General features: G+C 36.8%; 1 protein-coding gene and 1 pseudogene across 3 annotated transcripts in view; one reads left to right on the top strand and one right to left on the bottom strand.

The window, feature by feature from the left end:
• The window catches only part of ZC3H12B (zinc finger CCCH-type containing 12B), a 248247-nt gene that overhangs the window by 51396 nt on the left and 170440 nt on the right, over window positions 1–26411 (top strand). The window lies entirely within an intron of this gene.
• Window positions 2442–3080, bottom strand: LOC109390067 (importin subunit alpha-1 pseudogene; annotated as a pseudogene).

The raw sequence follows: 26411 nt of genomic DNA, 5'->3' as shown, positions 1-26411 counted from the left end.
TGAACATTTTTTCATATGCCTGTTGGCCATCTGTATGTCCTCTTTAGAGAAATGTCTCTTCATATCCTCTGCCCATTTTTTAATTGGGTTGTTTGGGGTTTTTTTGGTGTTGAGTTGCATGAGCACTTTATATATTTTGGGTATTAACCCCTTATGAGATACCTTGTTGACAAATATCTTCTCCCATTCAGTAGGCTTCTTTTTTGTTTTATTGATGGTTTCTTTTGTTGTGAAAAAACTTTTAAGTTTGATGTAGTCCCATATGTTCATTTTTTCTTTTACTTCCCTTGCCCACAGGGATGTAGCAGTAAAAATATTGCTCAGGGTAATGCCTGTAAATTTAGACCCTGTATTTTCTTCTAGGAGTTTTATGGTTTCAGGTCTTATATTTAGAAGTCTTTAATCCATTTTGAGTTTGTTGTTGTATATGGCGTAAGGAGGTGGTCCAGTTTCATTTTTTTTGCATGTGTCAGTCCAATTTTCCCAGCACCATTTATTAAATAGACTATCTTTACCCCAGTGTAAATTCTTGCTTCCATTGTCATAGACTAACTGCCCGTATATGCCTGGATGTAATTCTGGGCTCTCTATTATGTTCCATTGATCTATGTGCCTGTTTTTATGCCCGTACCATACTGTTTTGGTTACTGAAGCCTTGTAGTACATTTTAATGTCTGGTAGTGACAGCACCCATCTTTTAAAAATGCAACTCTGGGGGGCGGCCAGATAGCTCAGTTGGTTAGAGCGTGAACTCTGAACAACAGGGTTGTCAGGTTCGATTCCCACATGGGCCAGTGAGCTGCGTCAGTAAACTGCGCCCTCTACAGCTAAGATTGTGAACAACTGCTCAACCTGGTGCTGGCTGCTGTGAGCAGCTGGCTGACAGCCGGCGAGCGACTGCCTCAGCCAGGTAGAGCGCAATGATCATAATTTCAACATGGGCCCATGAGCCCCGTCCTCCACAACTAGACTGAGAACAACTGCCTGACTGGGAAGGGGATGGGGGGGAATACAGCTCTGATTATGTTACTCCCCAGGTTAAAATTTTTCAGTGACTTTCCATTGCACTTAGGATAAATTTAAAACTTGTAACACGTTTTACAAGACTATGACCTGCTCCTTGCCAACCACTACAGACTTTCCTCTGGTCTCATTCTTCCCCTGATTCACTATGGTTCAGCTACTCTATCTTTCTTTCAGTTCCTCAAATCTAGCTCTTTGCTTAACCGCTGTGCACCCCTCACTTCTTTGCTTATATGTCACTTCCTTTCAATCTAATCTAGTCTCCCTGTTCCTTTACTTTCCCCTCAAAGTACTTACCACAATTTATAATGTTATATTTATTTGTGCAATTGTCTGCTTAAGGTCTGTCTTCCCCACTAGACTGTAGGCTTTAGAAGTTAAGGACCACATCTATTTTATTTGCTTGAGTATGTTTGTCACTTAGAGCTGTGCTTGATACATAATATAATTTAAATAAATATGTTTTCATTTAATAAATGAATCCATACTTCTTGACTATGAACCACAAACCCTTTACAACAGCCTAGACTGTCTTTGACAAATGTCACTTTTATTGATATAAAGAAAAGGGTGGAATTTTCTTTATTATATAAATATATAATAAATAGTCTTTATTTCCAGAACACTGAAGAGTACACTAGTTCAATTCCACATAGAAATAAAACCCCGTCAGAGATAGAGGTTTTGAACAATATATCTAGTTTGGAACTGTTTAAGTATACTTGAGTTGTAAAAAGTGCTGCAATACAAATCACATCTAAGAACAGGTATTACTAAAGAAACAGTAAGAGAAATTTATACTCAACAAAGTATGTAACAAATGACTTCAGCTATAAAATCTAAAACTGAGAGTCCCAGGAGTACAATCCTGTAGTTATCAGAAGTAGATATTGGTGTAACATTCGTATCCTTTTCTTCCTCTATAGAAAAATACTTCTCAGTCAAGCATAATGAAATTTTGTACACGAATTTATTTTCACAGTTTTGAAGAGATTCAATTTTGCCTAGGTCTCCACACTCTTCAATCACTATACTAAGGATGTTTTGTTCAGTTTTAGCTAGTTTCTCAGCAGCCATAAAGATATTTGAAATGACATGAAATCTGTTCCATTGTTCCTTCACTTCTATGGTTGATGACTAACCATACATCTTTGTGTATCTGCCTTCAAGAGAAGGTCAACAGGCCAACAAGGAATGACTATATAAAAAATGGGGCTTTGTGTATTTGTTCCTGACAGGCGGCTGTGATTTTTGACATTGTCCATGCAACCTTCTTATGAATATTAATTTTGGCCTTACTTTGCAGTTGGGGAAAACTGCAAGTGCTCCTAGATCTGCTACAACCTAAGTTTATTCATCTGTCCCAAAGACATTATTTTCTATGGCTTTTAACTACATAAATAACCATATTCTAAAGGTTATGAATCAGGAACTGCAAATAGAATTAACAAAGTTTTTATCACACCATTCTTGATAACCAAATCATTGAAAACCTGCAATGTTTCTTAGAGTCCATATAGCTTATTTACTAATGTATGAATGGAGAGATGCCAACAGTGCAATGAATGCTGATATAGCACATCCATCTAACCACAGCCTTGATCTATTCTGATTTCCCAAAATTGATACTAGAGAGTGTGCCTAGGAATATTAAAATTCAATCAACTGCAATCAGAGAAAGGCACACATTTTGGAAGCAAACCAGTCCAGAATATATTGTCTATGGAAGTGTGGTTTCCCATACAAAGAAGTTTTCTAGCAACTTGAGTAGGTTGGAGTTGGTTTCCCAAATTATTGCTTTTTGTGTCTTTCGCAGTGTCATCAACAGAACAACTTACACAGCTCTAGTTATTATTGTTTTCCTGTAGTGGAGAACTAGCAGCATCAGGAAAAGAGCTTACATTTCTTCTTTTCAGCACCAGGTCATCTTTCTTAGTTTTCCTCAGTTTCATAATAACTTCTGTACATTACTGTCTCATTTCTGTTTTGTCTTTCCCTTTGTTCTCCAACCTGATAAGGTGTGCAGTCAGCTAATTAAAATTCTCATTGGTGGACATGTTATTAGACAATGGGAGAAAGCTAGAAGATATTTGTGGCTCTGGCTCTAGTTTTATGGGTAACAGCATCAGTGCTTACAGGCTTCAGGTTAACACTGCCTGCATGACCAAAAAATTATACTTTTAAATTCTAAACTATAAAGATGTTCAGAGATTATGTTTTGATTTTCTAATGATATATAGAAAAGTGATTAATAAAAACACTGTGTGGTGGGAAAATGCATACATTGCTAGTTCAAGAGGGGATTTTTTTAGGGGAGAATGATATTCACCAGAGGGAAAAAAAGTAATTTGGACAATATTCTGTAGTCAACTCTGTGGTAGAATGATTGTACAATTATTTTATTTATAAAGGGTAAATTAGAGGTTTGGGAAGACGGAATTTAGACTGAACTAGAATTATGTGCTTATTTTCTGTTTCTTCTACCATGCCTGGCCTTTTTTCAAAATCATGGTAATAATGATGGTTAGTATTTATTATATAATAATATTGACAGAGAAATTGCATTACTATTCTTTCTAGATCTTTAGCTTTAAATATATGTAAAAATACAGTGGAAGCTCATAGAAACAAGCTGGATATTATTTTCCCTGGCTTGTAAGCAAAGTAAAACTTAAGATGGGTAGACAAGGTATAATTAAGATTTAAGCTACCAAATGGCAGTCTGAACTTGTGAAAGATGTTTTCCTGGTTATAAAAAGAGCTCAGTTTCTAAAATGAAGATACCTAGTCAATGTTAACAAAATTAGCTTTAAACACCATATTTTGGAAATACCCCCTTCTTTATTTTCTAGTTGTGTTTCACTGGATTGTTTTTCTATTTGAATTTGTGGAACCATCAAGAAGCTGTTAATCTGATGCTCATTTCTTGCTCCATTTGGTCTGCAGCTTTTATATGCAAGCTTTTAGGGAGGTGCAAAATCTACTTTTTTTTTAAGTTGGGGAATTGGGCAGGGGGACCAGCCAAGTTGTTGTTCCTCAATCTTAGCTGTGGAGGGCACCAGTCACCATCTGGCTGCCCGTCAGCAGCTCTTGGCCTCTAAGCTCAAGATGCTGTGTTACAGTCTTAGTTGTGGGTGGGCATAGCCACCATCCCATGCAGGAGTTGAGCCAGGAGCCTTGTCGTTAAGAGTGCACACTCTATCCACTGAGCCATCCGGGTGGCAGCTCAGCTTAAGGTGCCAAGCTCAGTCTTAGTTGCTGGCGGGTGTAGCCCACCATCGAACAGGCAGTCTTGTTGTTAGGAGCACGTGCTCTCACCAGCTGAGCCATCCTGCCACCTGCTGGCAGCTCAGCTCGGGTGCAGCGTCACTAGCCCATGTGGGAATCGAACCAGTGGCCCTGTTGCTCAGAGCTCGTGCTCTTAAGCTAACTCTTAACCAACTGAGCCACTCGGCCAGCCCAAAATCTACTTTTTTTAAAATTTATTTTTTAATTAGTTTCAGGTGTACAACAGTGCAATAGTTATACTTTTTACCCCTCAAAGTGACAACCCCCCTCCCTTAATCCACTGCCCCACTCCCCCCCCCATATCATACATGTCTATTGGGTTGTCTGAAAAGTCATGACGTATTTTTTGTTTTTCGTTGCAAAAATGTGTCATGACTTTTCTGACAACCCAATATTACAATTCCATTGACTCAACTCCCACACTATACTCCACATCCCATGACTATATATATATTCACTTATAGTTGACATACAATATTATACAACATCAGCTTCAGGTGTACAGTGCAATGATCAAGCCTCTACCCCATCCATGAAGTGGTCTCCCTAACAAGACATGTGACCATCTGACACCCTATAAAATATTTACAACATTATTAATTATATTCCCCGAACTGTCTTTCATATCCCTGTGGCAATATTGTAGTTGCATATTTATGCTGTCTAATCCCTTCCCCTTCTCCCTCATCCCCACCCCCTCCCAACTAACAGCCATCAGTTTTTCCTGCAAATCTCTGAGACTATTTCTGTTTACTTTGCTTGTTCATTCAGTTTTTTAGATTCCACATATAAGTGAGATCATATGGTAATTGTTTTTCTCCAACTGACTTACCAAAATCTACTTTTTAAGGCAATTTATTCTTGGTATTTCAAGGTTGTTTGCAACTACTATTTTTCCAGACTTAAAACTACAGTAATTCCATTGTGGTTTTTATTTGCATTTCCCTATGAGATACCACCTTACCCTGGTCAGAATGGCTATCATCAATAAGTCAACAAACAGCAAGTGCTGGTGAGGTTGTGGGGAAAAGGGAACCCTGGTGCACTGTTGGTGGGACTGCAGACTGGTGCAGCTGCTATGGAAGTCAGTATGGAGGTATCTCAAAAAACTAGAAATGGAACTACCTTATGACCCAGCAATTCCACTCTTAGGTATCTATCCACAAAAACCCAGAACATTAATTCGAAAAAATATATGCACCCCTATGTTCATTGTGGTGCTATTCACAATAGCTAAGACTTGGAAACAACCGAAATGCCCACCGGTAGACGACTGGATTAAGAAACTATGGTACACTCAGTTGGTTAAGAGCTCGCTCAAGAGTTTGAGCTCTGAGCAACAGCGGTTCAAGTCCAGCCCAAGCTGAGCTGCCAACAGGTAGCAGGATGGCTCAGCTAAAAAAAAAAAAAAAAAAAAAAGAAACTATGGTACATTTACACAATAGAGTATTACTCAGCAAAGAAGAAGGAAATAGTACCATTTGCAATGATATGGATGGAACTAGAGAACATTATGCTAAGTGAAATAAGTCAGTCAGAGAAAGACAAATACCATATGATCTCACTTATACATGGATTCTAAGAAACTGAATAAATGAGAAATGTAAACAGAAGTAGTCTCAGAGACACAGAGGAAAAACTGAGCATTGCTACTTGGGAGTGGGTGGGGATGAAGGAGAAGGGGAAGGGACGAGACAATATAAATTGGTAACTACAATATGGCCTCAGTGATAGAAAAGACAGTCTGGGGAATATAATCAATAATGTTGTAAATATTTTTTAGGAGGCCAGATGGACTCATGTCTTGTTAGGGAGACCACTTCATAGTCGGTGTAGAGGCCTGACCACCGCACTGTATATCTGAAGCTGATGTTGAATAACATTGTATGTCAACTATAACTATATATACATATAGTCACGGGACATGGAGTAGAGTGTGGGAATGGAGTCAATGGAATTGTAATAGATAAGTATGATATCGGGGGTGGGAGGGCAGTAGATGGGGGAGGGGGCTTGTTTCTGTGTGAAGGGTGAAAAGGATAACTGTTGAATTGTTCTGTACACCTAAAACTAACTAAAAAAACACCCCAAAAATAAAAAAAATTAAAACTACAGTAATCCATTATCTGTCTAGCCTTATTGGAGAATAAGTTGTTCTACATAAGAATATATTTTAGGAACTGAAATTTTCCACTTCATGGGAAAAAATTATTCTAACAGTTTGTTAAGGCTAACTATAAAATCTTAGGTTTTTAAATAGAAAATATGAAATATATTTTGACTTTTTGTTGTTCAGCAGGATTATAATTATTAACATGCATTATCTGTCTTTTCTGGTTTCTCTTTCCTTTCAGAGCTGTCACTTGTCATTGCCCTCCACCTACTTCTAGATTGGTTTATCTAATCTAGCAATTACCAGAAAAAAGAAAAACATAAATTTTAAGAATTCTGTGTTAATAAAAGGTATTAGGCTTGAATGAAAGTCTAAGGGCTGCTTTGTATTAATAATAATAACTGTGATAGTAATAATGATGGTTGCCATTTACTGAGTGAACACTTACTATGTTCTAGGCAGCATGCTAAATGCTTTATATACATTGTATTATTTAATCTTCACAGCAGCCCTATGAGATAGATGTTACTGTTACCATCTTATAGATAGAGAAACTGAAGTCCAGAAAGGTTAAGTGACTTGCTCAAAGTCACATAGCTAGTAAATTATAGAGCTGGATTTCAAACATAGCTTGGTCTAACAACTTAAAATCATTTATAAGTGTGAGTGTGTATGTATATACACACAGATATATATAATTATTTACTTACTGTCTGTCTTCTCCAACTAAACTATAAGCTCTAGGACAGCATTGACTATGACTGTGTTTTGCTCAACATTGTATGTCCAGTATCTAGCACAGTGCCTGGCTTATACTAGATAGTCTATAAATATTTGATGGATTTATAAATGACAACAGAATCCAAACAGAAGGCTGAATTAATCACACTTAGTTTGTGGCACATTATAATTATTGATCTGTGTATGGACTATCACTAGATTTTTTTTTAAATTTACTCCCTTTTATGTCTATTCTCCACTTTCTTCCCCAACATCCATAGGATACCATTCTAATATGTTTGATGTGTTCTTTTTAATGTATGAGTTCTTGTAAATTGTTTTTGTATGAATTTATTTTAAAATCTATATAAATGGTTTTGTACCATTTTTATTCAATGCTTGCCATGCAACCAATATTTAAGACACTAGAGACACAGCAGTAAGCAAAATGAAATTATAACAATTATAGCAATCTAGAAGAAAATATATATCTCATTCTATGTCTTCTTACTACATTTTTCACTCAGCATTGTTTTTAATATCTATCCATGTTTCCATGGGTACACCTAGCCCACTGTTTTGCTGACTGCCTAATATTCCACACTTTGCATTTACCACATTTTATTTTTTCATTCTATCAATGATAGACACCTAGTTTGCCTCTGACACCCCAACACCACAAACACTTTTACAATGAACAGCCTCATACATGTCCCCTTACTGTATGATATATATATATATATATATATATATCCTATATATGTAGATATATCATATACAGAGGGTGTCAAAAAATGTATACACATTTTAAGAAAGGAAAACTATATTAAAATTGTAATACTCACTATATACTAATAACAAAAGATGAATATGAGTTACATTTGACTTCTGCAATTACAAGAGGTGTTCAAAGTGGTTACCATCAGCATCCAGATACTTCTGATTATGGTGAACTACTGCTTGAGCATTGTTGACCAAAGTGTCCACTTGTATACATTTTTTGGCACCTCCAGTATGTGTGTGTGTGTATAAAAATATATATATATATAGATATATATATAAAATTCAGAGTGGGATCACTGGGTCCATAGGGTGTATATTAATTTAATTTGAGTAAGTGGTACCAGATTTTTCCCCAGAATGGTTTCCCCAGAAGTAAATGATGGCTCCTTATCTCCTCCAACCCTCCTGTGATACTTGTCATTATGCAGCTTTCTAAGTTTTGACAATCAGATTACTATGAAGTGATGTTTCATTGTTTGGTATATATTTTTTGAGTTTTTAATGATTTTGAGCATTTTTGTCATATGCTTTTAGGTTTGGTGAATTTTTCTTTTGTAAAAAACTTGTTAATATTTGCCAGTTATTCTATCAGAGTTCCTCATTCTTTTGCAGATTTATAGTAGTTACTTAAATATATTCTAGATTTTAGTTTCTTATAGTTACTAGATAGGTTTGAATAATGAATGATGAAAAAGTCCAAGCTTCTCATACTTATACCATAATGCCTTAATATCTGATTTTGTTACAACTGTGTTGTTAGCTTGCTGTATCAGGGGCTTAGTTAGAAGCTTTATTCTCTTTACTGTTTATAGTTGCCTGAAGTCTGACCCCCCCAATAGGTAGAGTGTTCATTATACCTTAATTTTTTGCCTGATTTGAAATTCTTAACACACAGTAACAAGTTATAATGAAAAACATTTGAAAATATTTTTGGAACTTGACAAAATTGTTCTAACATTTTATTTGGAAGAATAAATAAGCAGGATTAGCCAAGAATATTATGGAGAAAAAGAATAATGAGGGAAGCTTCCCTTATCAGATATTAAAATAAATTTTAAAACTAGATTACTTAAAACAACATAGTACAGGGCCGGCCAAGTGGATTGTTGGTTAAGATTTGGCTGGGGAGTGTGAGCTCTGAGCAGCAGGGCCTCCGGTTCGGATCCCACATGTGCCAGTGATGCTGCACCCTCTACAGCTAAGATGGTGAACAACAGCTCGATCTGGAGCTGGGCTGCCGTAAGTTGCTGGCGACGGCATAGGCTGCAGTGGGTCTGCAGTGGGCTGCCTTAAGCTACCATGCATGGCCGGCAGCCAGCATGAGCAGCCGGCAGCCGGTGTGAGCTGCCGTGAGCCGCCGTGAGCGGCCGTCCGATGGCCGGCGACCGATCTGCCTCAGCCGGGAAGAGCGCAATGATCAGAATACCAACATGGGCCAGTGAAGTGAAGCCCTCCACAACTAGACTGAAGAACAAAAGGACAGCAAATTGCCTGTTCTCCTTCCCCGATTCCCCAATACAATCTTAAAAAAAAAATAACATAGTACTGGAGTAAGAACTTACAGGTCAATCAATGGATAGGATATTTAGCCCAGACAGAAACCCTTGTATATCAACCCACCAAATATTTATTCAGTGTTTACCATGCAACCAATATTTAAAGCACTAGAGACACAGCACTGAGCAAAACAAAATCCCTGCTCATGAGCTGATCCTAGTGAAATATGTGCTATACATAAATACATATTTTTATTTGATATATTATATGTATTTATTTGCTCTATGACTTAGATAAATATGTATGTGTTTAATTTGTGAAAAAAATATTGGAAAATGCTTCACAACTCGTTTAAAGAAAAGCAAGGATTTTTCAACAATTGGTGCTAGTTCAATTAAATGTTTAGCAGAAGAATGTTAAACCCTGACTTCTTAAATCAAACTAGGTGGATTAAGGTCTTAAATGTGTAAGATGACATTATAACAATCTAGAAGAAAGTATAGGTGAATAGTTATTGAAACTGCATGGGAAAATACTTTAAAATTTAAAAGCAATAGATAAATAGTATCAGTGGGGTACAGTGGGGAGCTGAATTTCCATTCCAACCTGTAATCAATGAAGGAGAATGCAGTGGAGCGAGACAGGCTAGCTGACATTTTTCTTCTACCACCTTTCATTGTTCTTGGTGTCAGTGGGACACAACAGGAATCTGGGCTTCTGTCTCTACCCAACATCAGCAAGGAGGAATAAAGTAGTGGGAGGTAGATCTACTTTCCATTACACTTCTGTCCTCTCTCCCGGTGTCACTGTTGTCCAATGAGAAGCTGAGCTTTCACTCCTACTTTGTAGCAACAAAGTGGTATAGATCACTCTCAACTCTCTCCACCTACTTACACACCCACTCAGAGGGAATGAGGTGATACATGTCAGGAGGGTGTCTATACTTTTGTCAAGAAGGTATCCATGGGGCCAAGGATATGGCTGAACTTCCAACCCCTCCTGTCTGAAACAAGGACATGAGAGTTAACATTCTGCTTTTGTTGAAGTGGTGACAGTAGATCCCAGCAGGAAACTGAACATTCATATCCACCCAGCCCTCATACTACGTATCAACAGGGAACTACTTGCTAAAAAAGAGGATTAAATGGGATCTAGAGTCTCATAATATAATATCCATATTATCTAGGATACAATGAAAAATTATTCATTATACTAAGAACCAGAAGATCCACAAATAAAATGAGAAAAGATCATCAACAGATACCAACACCGAGGTGAACCAAATTTTGGAAATTTCTGACAAGGATTTAAAAGCAGCCATCCTAAAAAAAAATGCTCATAGAGCAATTAAAAATTCTCTTGCAACAAAAGAAAAAATAGAAAAATCTCAGCCCAAAATAGAAATTATAAAAAGGAACTAAATAGAAATTATAAAACTGAAGAATATAAAAACAGAAAGCTTTACTGGATTAAATCAAAAGTAGAGATGACAGAGGATAGAATTCATGACCTTGAGGAAAGATCATTATAATTTACTCATTCTGAACAACAAAGGGAAAATAGACTGAAAAATGTGGGAAAGTAACAAAAGATTTAACATTACTATTTTTGGAGTCCCAAAATTAGAGGAGAGGGAGAATAGGGCTCAAAATGTATTACAAAGTAATAATGCATCCAAGACATGGAAACAGTCTATGTGTCCATTGATGGATGAAGGTATACATAAAATATGGTTTATATACATATACATACGTATATGTAATCAATGGACTAGAATTCAGCCATAAAAAAGAAATTCTGCCATTTGTGACAGCATGATGAACCATGAGGCATTACGCTAAGTGAAATAAGTCAGACAGTGAAAGACAAATACTGCATGATTTCACTTACATGTAGAACCTAAAAAAGTCAAACTCATAGAAACAGAGTAGATTTGTGGTTACCAGGGGCTGAGAGGTAGAGGAAACAAGGAGATGTTGGTCAAGAGTACAAACATTAAGTTATAAGATGAGTAAGTTCTGGTGATCTAATATACAGCATGGTGACTCTAGCTAACAACACTGTATTGTATACTTGAAGTTTGCTATAAGAGTAGACTTCAAATGTTCTAACCATATGCAGAAAAAGGTAATTATGTGAAGTGATGGATGTATTAAATAACTTTATTGTGGTAATCATTTCACAATATACATATATATGAAATCATCAAAATGTATGTACACCTTAAACTTATACAATGTTACTTGTAAGTTATATCTCAATAAAGCTGGCAAAAAAACAAGCAATGGCTGAAAACTTCCCAAATTTGGCAAAACATATAAACCTGCAAATTGAAGAAGCTAAATGAACCTCAAATAGAATAAATCTAAAATAAACAAACAAACAAAAACCCAGAGCAAGGGACATCAGAATCAAACTTCTGAAAACTCTTTACAAAGAAAAGAATCTTCAAAACAATGAGAGAAAAATGACACTTGACCCATAGGGGAAAACAGTTTCTAATGACATCGTATTTCTCCTCAGAAAACATAGGCACCAGGAGGAATTGACACAACATTTTTGAAGTTCTGAAAGAAAAGAACTGCCAACTGCAAATCCCATATCTGGCAAAAATATCATTCTGGAATGAAGGGTAATTTTCAAATAAAGATAAAGTAATAATTTGTTGTTAGCAAACCTGCCCTTCAAATGACTAAAGAAAGTTCTCTAAACAAAAAGGAAATGATAACCCAAGAAAACTTTGAGCTTCAGAAAGGAAAGACATCAGGATGGATAAATATAGAGCTAAATATAATAGGCTATTCTCATGAGTTTCTTAAATTATATTTGATGATTGAAGCAAAAATCATAGCATCATTTCGTGTGATGCTCAACATATGTAAAGGAAACACTTTAGACAATTATATTTGAAAAGTGGGAAGGCTAAAGGGATATAAATGGAAGTAAGGTTTCTGTCTTCACATTAAGTGGTAAAATGTTGATGCCAGTAGACTGTGATAAGTTAAATATGTATTTTGCAATACATACAGCAATCACTAAAGATACTATACAAAGTGATATTTTCTAAAACATTACAAATAAATCAAGATGGAATCCCCCTAAATGTTCATATTACCCACAGGAAGGAAAGAAAAGAGTATAGAGGAATGAGAACCTGAGGAAAGAAATAGAAAACAAATAGTAAAATGACGGACTTAAGTCTTAACATATCAACAATTACCTTAAATATAAATGACCTAAATACATCATTTACAAGACAAATTGGGAGCTGGATTAATAAAAGATGATACACCAATATTCTGTGAACAAGAAATTCACTTCATATACAATAATATAGGTAGGTTGAAAGTAAAAGGTTGGAGGTGACATTAGAAACATGGTGGCATGAAGGGTCCTCCTTTATCTCTCCCCTTGAAGATACAACAAGTTGAACAGCTAGAACTCAACAAAGGATTCCCTGTGTAACACGGAAACACATCTGAAAGATCCGCACATTGAAACATCTGAAGGTGGGTGAATTGGGGTGAAGAGGGGAGGACGGAAGGGAGAAGTACAGAGACAGGTGCAGCAAATGCAACCTGGATCTCACTGCCATGAATGCAGCTCTGAGCTCACTGCGGTCCCAGGAGAGGGGAGAATACAGGTTGCAGGTGCATTCTCTGTAACCCCGAGCATTTCTGCCTGTGTGGGCAGTGTATAATACGGCTAAACCCAGCGATCAGGGCAGAGACCTTGGGGCAGAGAATGAATACAGAAATGCAACACTGGTGGTCTAACAACCATCACTGCCAGGCAATAAACAAAGCCATGGAGTCTGGCTACATCCCACTACTTTCCCAGAGATCCCCTTCCAGCAACTTCCCAGAGCTAGCAGTGGACCCTAGCAAAAACTATAGTAGTGATTGTCAAGTTAAAGAGCAGAATATCTACAGCCTTCAGAACTGGAGAGACAGTTCCTGACTGGCAGATGCATGCTGTGACTAATCCCCGTGACAGAGGTGGAGATATAGAAGCAAGGCAGCTGAGGTCTGGCAGTTGCCATTACTGAGAGGAGAACAAACTGACAAAAACAACAGCAATGTCTCCAAGCCCACTGCATCCCATCACCTTTTGCAGTGATCCCAGCAGGGACACCAGGGACAGCGCGACAGTGCAGCAATGCATCTGATGCAGGGGCAGCACTGGAATTTCAGGAGCTCAGAACCCCATTCCCCACCACAATCTCCCATGGGGGTGGTGCCCCAAGACCGAGGTGACCTAGTTACAGAGGAAACGCCTACCTCACCAGAGAATATAAGGCATCTTCCACTGCAAGAAGTCTAAACAGTGCAGGAGAAAATAAAATGCTCCAGTACTACCAACTGGAAAACAAAGACCTCTTCTTATCAACCTGCTGCAGAGCTCATTTCTATAGATGCCTGGGCAAAGAAATAATCCATCAAAGGTTATGAACAACTAAAGCAACAAAGCAGCTCAGAAAGAAAATGAATGATCTCCAGAAAATAAACTTAAAGACATGGAAATATGAGACTTAAATGACAAATAATTCAAGGTTGCAGTTCTGAAAAACCTCAACAAGATGCAAGAAAACTCAGCTTAATAAACTCAAATAAAATCAACAAACAAAATGAGTATTTTACCGAAGAGATTGAAATTTTAAAAAAGAACCAAGTAAAAATCCTGGAGCTGAAGGACCCAGTAAAAGAGATGAAGAACGAAACAGCAAGCTTAGGGAATAGAGCTTATCAGATGAAGGAAAGAATTAGTAATATTGAAGACAGAAATCTGGAAATGATGCAGATGGAAGAGAGAGACTTGAGAGTTAAAAAAATGAAAGAACTCTACAAGAACTATCTAACTATATCAGAGCAATATAATAATAATGGGAATACCAGAAGGAGAAGAGAGGGAGAAGGGAACAGAGAGCTTAATCAAACCAATAGTGGATGAGAAATTTCCAAACCTATGGAAAGAACAGGATCCTTGAATCCAGAAAGAAACAGAACACCTAATTATCTCAATCTAAAAAGGCCTTCTTCAAGGGACATATTAAACTGTCAAAAATTAATGACAAAGAAAGCATTCTCAAAGCATCCAGGGAAAAGAAGATGGTTTCCTATAAAGGAATGCCCATTTGATTATCAACAGAAATGTTCAGCAGAAACTCTATAAGCTAAGAGGGAGTGGAATCAAATATTCATAGTATTAAAAGAAATTGCAAGCCAAGAATAATGTATCCAGTAAAGGTATCCTTTAGATATGAAGCAGTAATAAAGACCTTTAGAGACATATAGAAGCTGAGGGAATTTTCCACCACAAGGCCTTCTTTACAGGAAATACTGTAATGGGGGTTATTCTACCTGAAACAAAAAGACAAAAGGATATAAAACTATGTGTAAGATGACTAACAGACAGACAGAAGTAAGAAATGACAACCCCTATTCATAATAGGGTACTATACACTTAAATATAACATAAAGGTTAAAGGAGGTAAAAGCATGAAAAATAAAAAGAAGAAGACAATTTGCTACTGCAACTCGGAAATGAACTCACAAAATAAATAGGAAAATTTTGTGATAACAAAAACATGAAAGGAGAGGGCATGAAGGTCTGAATTTTCAAAAGGGAATGGAGATAAGAAACATGCTGAAGAAAAAGGACTACTATATATATGAAACTTTCTTTTACATAAACTTAATGGGTAACCACTCAAAAGAAATCCAGAACTGAGACACATAACATAAAAAAAGGAACAAGAGGGAAAAAAATCATAGAATACCACCAAACTAAAATAACAGACAGAAACAAAAAGGCAAAGAAACAATGGAGATACCAATCTACCAGAAAACAAAGGATAAAATGGCTATAGAAAATTCTCATATATCAATAATCATTCTAAGTGTAAATGGACTGAACTCACCAATAAAAAAGGCACAGAGTAGCAGATTGGATCAAAACCCAAAACCTAACCATATGCTGCATTCAAGAGACATCACTGCTGCAATGACAAATATAGATTCAAAGTGAAAAGGTGGAAAACAATACTCCAAGCAAATGGCATCCAGAGTGGGTGTAGCCATACTTATATCTGTTGAAATTGACTTCAAGATAAAAACAGTAACAAAGGACAAAGGTGGACTTTTCACGATGATAAAGGGGACAATAAATACATCAAGAAGACATAGCACATTAATATATATACTCCCAATGAGGGAGCACCAAAATATATAAGGGAACTACTAACAGAACTAAAAGGAGAAACTGACAAAAACACAATTATAGTAGGGGACCTAAATACTGCCTTGACAGCTGTAGACAGATCATAAAAACAAATTTCAAAAGGAAATATCAGCTTTATATGGCACATTAGACCAAATGGACATAATTGACATTTACAGGGCATTTCATCCCACAACACCAGATTATACATTCTTCCCTAATGCACATGGGACATTTTTAAAGATAGACTATATGATGGGACACAAAACTACAAAACTAGCTTCAACAAATTAATTAGATTGAAATCATACCAAGCATATTCTCTGATCAAAATGCTTTGAAATTGGATATCAATTGAAAAAAGAAGGCAGGAAAAACCCCACAAATATTTGGAGATTAAACAACATTCTTTTAAAGAATGATTGGGTCAAAGAAGAAATAAGAGGAGAGATCAAAAGATACATAGAAACAAATGAGAATGAAAATAACATCCTATCAAAATTATTGGGATGTGGTGAAAGCAGTAATAAGAGGGAAATTTATATCATTACATTTCTCAAGACAGAAGAAAAATCACAGATAGACAACTTAACATTACACCTTAAAGAACTAGAAAAAGAACAAATGAAATCCAAAGTCAGCAGAACTTTGGTTCTAGGAAATAATAAAAATCAGAGCAGAACTCAATGAAATAGAGAACAAAAAGACAATAGAAAAAAATTAATGCAGCAAAGAGCTGGTTCTTTGAAAAGATTAATAAAATTGACAAACCATTGACTAGACTCACCAAGATAAAAAGAGAAAAGACACAAAAATAATCAGAAATGAAAGAGGGGAAGTTACCACGGATGCCACAGAAATACAAAGGATTATCCAAGAATACTATGAAGGGCTATATGCCACCAAATTCAATAACCTAGAAGAAATGGACATGTTCTTAGAAACATATAGCTTTCCTAGACTGAAGCACAAAGAATTGGAAAATCTAAATAGACCAATCAACAATAAGGAAATTGAATCAGTCACCCAAAACCTTCCCCAAAACAAAAGTCCAGGACCAGATGGCTTCACTAGTGAATTCTACCAAACATGCAAAGAGGATCTAACACCTGTCTTCCTCAAAGTCTTTCAAACACAATGAAGAGGCAATAATACTTCCTAATTCATTTTATGAGGCTAACATAACCCTGGTACCAAAACCTGGTAAGGGTGACACAAAGAAAGAAAATTACAGATCAATATCTCATGAATACAGATGCAAAAATCCTAAAAAAAATTTCCAGCAAATCAAATACAACAATGCATTAAAAATATTATATGTCACGATCAAGTGGGGTTCATCCCAGGGACACAAGGATGGTTCAACATACATAGGCAAATCAATGTGATACACCACATAAACAAAATAAAAGATAAAAATCATATGATTTTATCAATAGATGCAGAAAAAGCATTTGACAAGATACAACACCCATTTATGATTTAAAACACTTAATAAAATGAGTATAGAAGGAAAATACCTTAACATAATAAAGACCTTAACAAACCTTCAGCTGATATCATAACTAATGGTGAAAAACTGAAGCCTTTTGCCTTATATTCAGGAAGAAGACAGGGTCGTCCTCTATCACCGCTGTTATTCAACATAGTATTGGAAGTCCTAGCCAGGGCAGTCAGGCAAGAGAAAGAAATAAAAGGCATATGAATTAGGAATGAAGAAGTTAAATTGTCACTTTTTTCAGATGACTTGATTATTCATACAGAAAACTAAAGACTCCAACAAAAAAGCTACTAGAAACAATAAATGAATACAGTAAAGTTGCCAGCTACAAAAGCAACATACAAAAATCCATTGCATTCTTATATACTAAAAATGAAATTTCAGAAAAATAAATAAAAAACAATACCTTTTGCAATTGTAACAAAAGGAGTAAAATACTTAGGAATAAACTTAACAAAGGATATGAAGTACCTATACATTGTAAACTATAAGACATTTTTAAAAGGAATTGAAAAAGACACAAAGAAATGGAAAGACATTCCGTGTTCTTGGATTGGAAGAATCAACATAGTTAAAATGGCCATATTACCCAAAGCAATATACAGATTTAATGCAATCCCCATAAAAATCATAATGGCATAAAACAAATTTTATCGGGGAACAGCCATGGTCATTGGTTACACATTTCTTTCATGCTACAATGGCATAGTTGACTCTTTTAAGGAGGGCGCATCTCACAGTGGCCCATGTGGGAATCGAACCAGCAACCTTGATGTTACCAGCACCATGCTCTAAACAACTGAGCTAACCTGTCACCCCCATAATAGCTTTTAAAAAGAAATAAAACAGAAGATAATCAGATTTGCATGGAATCACAAAAGACCCCGAATACTCAAAGCAATTTTAAAAGAAAAGAATAATGCTGGAGATATCACATTCCCTGACTTCAGCTTGTACTACAGAGCCACAATAATCAAAACAATATGCTATTGGTGGAAAAATAGACACACAGACCAACATAATAGAATTGAAAACCCAGAAACAAACCAACATAAATATGGACAGATAATTTTCGACAAAGGAGCCAAAAACTTACAATGGAGAAAAGACAGCCTCTTCAATAAATGGTGCTGGGAGAATGGGAAAGCCACGTGCAAAAGAATGAAACTAGACTGCTATCTGTCACTGTATACCAAAATTAACTGAAAATGGATAAATGATCTAAACATAAGACCTGAAACAATAAACTGCATAGAAGAAAGCATAGGTACTAAACTTATGGACCTTGGGTTCAAAGAGGATTTTATAGATTTGACCTCGAAGGCAAAGGAAATAAAAGCTAAAATAAGTGAGTGGGACTATATCAAAATAAAAAGCTTCTGCACAACAAAAGAAGCCATCAACAAAATAAAGAGGCAGCCAACCAAATGGGGGAAGATATTTGTAAACGACACCTCCAGTAAAGGACTAATATCTAAAATATACAAAGAACTAATACAACTCAGCAACAAAAAGACAAACAATCCAATTTAAAAATGGGCAGAGGACCTGAACAGGCACTTCTCCCAACAAGACATACAAATGGCCAACAGATATATGAGAAAATGTTCAACTTCACTATCTATTAGGGAAATGCAAGTCAAAACCACAATGAGATATCACCTCACAACTGTTAGAATGGCTGTCATCAGCAAGACAATAAGTGTTGGAGAGGCTGTGGAGAAAAAGGAACCCTCATACACTGTTGATGGGAATGTAAATTGGTACTGCCAGTATGGAAAACAATATGAAGGTTCCTCAAAAAATTAAGAATACAATTACCATTTGACCCAGCAATCTGTCTCCTGGGTACTGTGTTTCCCTGAAAATAATACCTAACCAGAAAATAAGCCGTAGCATGATTTTCAGGATGCTTGTGATATAAGCCCTACTGCAAACATAAGCCTCAGTTAAGGTCATCAGCCAGACATGTCTGTTTGAATAAATGTAGATTTTTGTACATGAATAAATGAATAAATGTAGATTGTTGGAGCAAAAATTAATATAAGACCTGGTCTTATGTTTGGGGAAACACAGTATGTACTCAAAAAATCTGAAAATGTTTATCATTAAAGATATATGTACTCTGACGTTTGTTGCAGCATTATTTATGGTGGCCAAGACATGGAAACAACCGAATTGTCCTTTGATAGATGATTTGATAAAGAAGATGTTGTATATAGACACAATGGAATACTACTCTGTCATAAGAAAAGATGAAATACTGCCATTTATGGCAACATGGATGGATCTTGAGATTACTATGCTAAGTAAAACAAAGCAGACAGAAAGTTGAGAACCATATGACATCACTCATATGTGGGATATAAAACTGAAGGCTACAAAAGAACAAGACAAACAAAGAAACAAAAACTCATAGACATAGACAACCATTTAGTGGTTACCAGAGGGTGAGGGGGGGATGAGGGTTGGTAGAAGAGGGTAAAGGGTGACAAATATATGGTGATGAATGGATATCTGACTTTGGGTGGTGAACACATAATATAATATATAAATGAAGTATTATAGAATTGTACACTTGAAACCTATATAGTTTTGTTGACCATTGTCACCCCAATAAATTTTAATTAAAAAAATAATGTATTTGTGGATTTCTATAAACAGTTCGGCTGAGATTTTGATCGGGATTGTGTTAAATCTATAATTTTGGGGAGAATTGAGATCTTAACAATATTAAAGTTTCCAATCCATGAAAATGATTATCTCTCCATTTATTTAGGCCTCCTTTGATTACTTTTATCAGTATTTTGTGATTTTCATTGTATAGACCTTACACATATTTTGTTAGATTGGTAAATAAGTATTTCATTAATTTTGGTGCTATTGTAAATGGTACTGTTTTGTTGTATTTAATGTTCCAATGGTTCATTGCTAGCTTGTGAAAATATGAAAATACATTTATTTTTGTATATCTCATATACTGTGACCTTAGTATAACTGTTATTCTAGTACTATTTTTATAGATTCTTTGTAGTTTTCTAAGCTGTTTTAGGATAGAGAAAGTTTTCTTTCTTTCTTTTCAATCTGTATGGCTTTTATTTATTTTTCTTATCATTGGATGTGTTAGGCTCTCCAGTATGATGTAGGATAGAAGTGCTGAGAATGGACATCATAGGCTTGTTCCCATCTTTAGGTATAATTGACAAGAAATAAGCTGCACATGTTTAAAGTGTACAATTTGATAAGGTTTGACATATGCACACACCTGTGAAACCATCATCACTATTAAGTGTCAATCATACACAAAACAAGGCAAGGCCAAGGCCAAGGCCAAGGCCTATTGAGTCAACTGGTAACGATACAGTGAGGCGGGCCGGCCAAGTTGCATATAGATATCATTATTGATTTCTAGAGTTACACTTTTAACTCATAAGCATAAATAAAAGAATTACAAACATTTATATAGATATGGAATTAGTACTACCCATGTATAATGTACATCCTTATTTTTCCCTCATAGATTTCGGTAAAAAAATGCACATTATACATGGCAAAATATCATACTTATATGTACAGTGAAAAGAAGTGTAACCAAACGTGCTAGTTCCCCATGGTCTTTGTCCACACACTACTACAAAAGAGTGACACCAAAATAAAAAGAGATAGGTGAATGTAATGAGAATTGTGAGATACCCCATTTGTGAGGTGCCAATTCTAGACTGCAGCTAATCTGTTTTATAGCTCTATTCTGGGGGAGTGGATTGAAAGCCTCAAACCTCATTGGAACACAGGAGGTGATGAGAAACTCTCATGTCATCCTCCCAAGAGACGGAGGTAAGCTTCTGGGAAATGGTATTGGAGCAAATCCTCACAAGCCTCCCATCCTTTTGTGTTTCAGGAATATCACAAGGCATTTTTTAAAGACACAGAGTAACTGTGGTTCAAGCTTTTACTTGCATGAGTTATGTAGATATATGCAAAGTTGATTTTATGACTGAGCTGTTACCCTATCATATATACACCCATGAAGCCATCATCACTATCAAGATAGTGAATATCTCCCTTACTTCAAAATTTTCCTTATGCCCATTTGTAATCCTTGCCTTAAACCTCACCCTGCATCCTGCCTAATCCCCAAGCATCCATTAATCTGATTTGGGTTACTGTAGGTTAGTTTGCATTTTCTAAAGTTTTATATGAAGAAAATAACAAAGTTTGCAGCCTTTGGATTCTGGCTTTTTTCACATTGCATAATGCAATTGAAATTCATTTGTGCCATAGATTATAACAGTAGTTCATTCTTTTTTATTGCTCAGTAGTATCTATTGTATGGATACGTGTATATTACAATTTGTGTATTCACTTAGTTATTGATGGACATTTAGATTGTTTCCAGTTTTGGACTATTACAAATAAAGCTTATATGAATATTAATGTACAAGGCTTTATATAAACACGTCTTTTCTTTTTCTTGGTAATATAAGTGGAATGGCTGGATCATATTGTAGCTTTATGTTTATCTTTTTAAGATATTTCAAAACTGTTTTCCAAAGTGGTTGTACCATTTTACATTTCCATTAGCAGTGTGTAAGAGCTCTAGTTCGTCTATGTCCTCACCAACACTTTGTATGGTCAATCTTTTTAATTGTGGCCAATGTAATAGGTATATTGTGGTATCTCATTGCATTTCCTAATGACTAATGATGTTGAACATCTTTTCACATGCTGCTATGGACTGAATATTTGTATCCTCACCCAAATTCATATGTTGAAGCCCCAATCCTTATGGGATTATATATGGAGCCTTTGAGAGGTAATCAGTTCATGAGAATGGATGGTGTTAGTGCCTCTGTAAGAAGAGATAGGAGAAAGCTCTTTACCCAGCCCTCTCACTGCCATAGGAGGATACAGAGAAGGCAGCTGTCTACAAGTTAGAAAGCAGACCTTCACCAGACACAAGACCTGGTACCTTGATCTGGGGCTTTATAGCCTCCAGAACTGTGAGAAATAAATTTATGTCCCATAAGACAGTATGGTATTTTTGTAGTAGTAGCCTAAACTGACTAAGCAAAAATTGGTACTGAGAAGAGGGGTGCTGCTATAAAAAATACCTTAAACTATGGAAGTGGTATTAGAGCTATTGAGTCATCAGAAAAGTCCTGATATATTTTGTCTATGTTTTTCAAAAGTCATTTATGTATATAAAAAACAAAGATCAATCAATGATATATTGCCCATTTTGTTCGATAACTTTTTGCCATCTTTTAGTGAGCTTCATAATTCCTCATTCATAGAAAGACCTGTCTTTATTTGTGAAAAACTGAACAAGGTGCTGATTTACAGCCTCATCTGAATTGAACGTTATACCACGCAAGGAGTTTTGAAGAGAGCGAAACAGTGGAAGTCTGCCGGCACAAGGTTAGGCGAGGATGGTGGGTGTGGCAACACATCCCATCCAAGCTCCAATTTTTGACGGCTGATCAAATTTGTGTGTGGTCTCGCATTGTCACGATGGAACACAACTCCTTTACAATTAACAAGCTCTGGACGTTTCTGGATGATGGATTCATTCAAACTGTCCAATTGACGACAGCACACATTAGAATTAATTGTTTGGTTCCTTGGTAGGAGCTCGAAAAACACGACACCTTTAAAATCCCACCACACTGAGAGCATAACCTTCCTCTGATAAATGCCTGCTTTTCATGTCGTTTGAGGCGAATCATCACATCGGGACCAAGACCGTTTGTGCACCACATTGTTGTCAGCAATCCACTTCTCATCACCAGTTATCAGTCGCTTCAAAAAAGGATTATTTTCCTTATGTTTAATGAGCATATTGCAGATGTTTATACGTGCTGTCAAATGAACTTCTTTGAGTTCATGCAGAACCCAAATATCGAGCTTGCTTACATATCCCAGCTTCTTCAGGTGGTCATGAACGCTTGAATGATGGATGTTCAGTGTTTCTGCAATCTCTTGTGTCATGTAACGTGGGTTTGACACAATGAATGCCTTTATTTTTTCAACATCAACCTCAGTGGGCCTCCCTGACTGAGAAGCGTCGTTGAGATCAAAATCACCAGCACGGAATTTCTGAACAATCGTTGGCACTGACGTTCTTGTAGAGCATTGTCACCGTAAACTTTATGCAACTTTTCACAAGCTTGATGCGCTTTCTTCCCTTTATGGAAGTAACACAGTAAAATATGGCAAAAATGCACAGTTTGGTCTTCCATCTTCAACTTGTTGTAAAATCTCCAAAACTCAACCAAATTGCTCAATTTTTTTTTCAGAATGAAGCTAGAACTGTTAGCTGTCAAATGACATAGCAATAACATAGATATGTATGACTGTAGTACTTCCAAAAATGAACTAGTGCCGTCTGTTGCAAACATGTGTCATGACTTTTCCAATGACCCAATAAATAATGGGTAGAGGCTGGAAGAGTTCTGAGGTACATGCTAAGAAAAGCCAATATTGCCATGAAGGGAATGCTAAAGGCAATTCTGGTGAGAGCTCAGAAAGGAAAGAGTAGAGTTGGAGAGAAAGTTTCCGTCTTCTGAAGAACACATAAATGATCATGTAGAGAATGTTGGTAGAAATATGGATGGTAAAGGCCATTCTGATGAGGTCTCAGCTAGAAACGAGGAACATGTTATTAAACAATGGAGAAAAGGCAATACCTATTTTAAAGTGGCAAATAACTTGGCTGAATTTTGTTCATGTTCTAGTGTTTTGTGGAAAGCAGAATTTGCAAGCAATGAAATTAGATATTTAGCTGAGGAGATTTCTAAGCAAAATGTTGAAGAAGCATCTTGGTTTTTCTTGACTACTTATAGTAAAGTGTAAGAAGAGAGAAATGAATTGAAGAAGGAACTGTTAAGCAATAATGAACCAGAATTAAAAGATTTGGAAAATTCTCAGTCTGTCCATATTACAAAAAATGAGAAAACCTGTTCTGAAGAGAACACCAAGGGTGGGGCTGATATACCATTTGATAAAGTGACACCACATCAGTCACACCACTGGCATTTTGAACCAAAAGGGACAGACAGGGTAAAATGAAGGAAAGCTGTCAGAATTCTTAGACTCCTGTACTGCACCATAAAGCTATTCAGTGGGGAACATGCACTGTTCTTCATGATAAAGGAAGAATGACTCTGAAGGTGATGGAGAGATCATCAGGGCCACTGCCTTGGTTTCAGCAGGTCAGACGACCTCCAACCAAAGCCATGGGTGTGCGACCTCCGTCCAGTAGACATCTGGGGGCATGGCCACTGCCTGGCAAAGTTGATGCATGGGGAGGACCCGGGCAGAGAGCCAGGGTGTGGGTGGTGCCCACTGGAATTGTAGACAGACCCAAGTTCATATGCCTGATATGCAGTAAGACCAATCACTAAAGCTGTGAGTATGCAACAAGGAAAGAGTTAATTTTCAAGAGGCAGCCAAACTAAAAGATGGGGAGGAAGCCCAAATTTGTCTCCCCAAGATGGAAAAGATGAGGAGTTTTAAAGGGTTTTAAAGGAGACTTTTTGTGCAAAGGGAGATGAACTAAGGAATTCTAAATCTGATAAGGGAGATTGATGATTTAGGGTGGAGGGCAGTTTTGCAGGACTTTTGCTTCAATTCTTCTGTTTTACCATGGTATCTAAAACATCTTCTCTTGTCATTGTAGACTTCTTGGAGTCTGAGGTCTCTCCCCACATTATCTCTAGATTCAGTCAGTCTCCTGATTCCTGAAAAACAACTAAACATCTTAAGACTGTAATGTTAGTAAAATCACTATCTTTAAATCACTCTAGTAAAGCTTTGTTTTCTATCTTTACATTTTTGGGGACTGGCTGTTGTTTGCAAAAGCAGATTGTTGACTGAGATTTCATTTCAAGGAACCATAAAACTTAACTGCAGTTATTACTCAAGCTTCTATATTTCTATCCTTAACTTTACATTTTATCTTTTGTTTAAAGATTTTTATTGAATTGGGGAGGGGAACAATGTTGGGGAATTGGGGAAGGGGAACATTGTGTTTTTACAGACCCATCAGCTGCAAGTCAAGTTGTTGTCCTTCAATCTTAGTTGTGGAGGGTGCAAGTTCAGCTATAAGTCCAGTCGCTGCTTTCAATCTAGTTGCGGGGGCCGGCGGGGGGCGTAGTTCACCATACCATGCGGGAGTAGAACCAGCAACCTTGTTGCACACTGAGCCATCCAGCCGCCCATTGGCAGCTTGTGGCCGCTCAGCTTAAGGTGCCATGTTCAATCTTAGTTGCGGGGTGGTGCAACCCACCATTCTCTATGGGTATTGAACCGGCAACCTTGCTGCTAAGAGCATGCGCTCTCACCAGCTCAGCAGCAGCTCAGCTTGGGCTCAGCTCACTGGCCCACGTGGGAATCAAACCAGCAACCCTGTTGCTCAGAGCTCGAGCTCTTAACCAACTGAGCCACTTAGCTGGCCCCTATGTTTTATCCTTTTAATTAAGCTTCAGCTTCAATCCCCACTCTCTTTCATTTATTCCTCATTCTTAAGGGATATGGGTTGATGACCATTGCAGCTACTTCCTGCTGAAAAGGGCAAAGGATCAGGATTATAGGAATGAAACTGCTTAGTTTTTATTTGAAAATGTTCCTTAGTTCCTGTTTTAATGGGGACATTCTGCATTACTATATGTATTCCCTCCTTGACAGTCCTGGTTTTAGTTCTAGAGATGAAATATTTAGTTAGAAACATATAGCCTTTAAAGATTAAGAGACATATGAGGCCTGACAATTAAGCTCGTGAACTCATCCTAGAAAAAGTGCTACATACCTTATTGCTGAATATCACTACAGTCACCTTTGAAGTACTCCCCTTAGGAAGCTATGCACCAATGCCAGTGCCTAGCAATTTTGGAACTCTTTTTCTGGAATGGCCATCAGAGCTGTCATATTACCCTTGATGTCCTGAATGTCATCCAAATGTCTTTTTTTCAATAGTTCCTTTATCTTCAGGTAAAGAAAGAAGTCATTGGGGGCCAGATTAGGTGAGTAGGGAGGGTGTGCCAATACACTTATTTGTTTACTGGATAAAAACTCCCTCATAGATAGTGCTGTGTGAGCTGGTGCATTGTCGTGATGCAAGAGCCATGAATTGTTGGCGAAAAGTTCAGGTCGTTTTTGTCTAACTTTTTCACACAGTCTTTTTTTTTTTTTTAAAGATTTTTATTGGGGAATTGGGGGGATGGGAACAGTGCTGGGGAATTGGGGGAAGGGGAACAGACAAGTTGCTGT

This window comes from Hipposideros armiger, unplaced genomic scaffold (assembly GCF_001890085.2).
Source record: "Hipposideros armiger isolate ML-2016 unplaced genomic scaffold, ASM189008v1 scaffold_254, whole genome shotgun sequence".
Taxonomy (NCBI): domain Eukaryota; kingdom Metazoa; phylum Chordata; class Mammalia; order Chiroptera; family Hipposideridae; genus Hipposideros; species Hipposideros armiger.
Note: the sequence above shows the minus strand (reverse complement) of the source record. Positions and strands in the feature narration are given on the sequence as shown.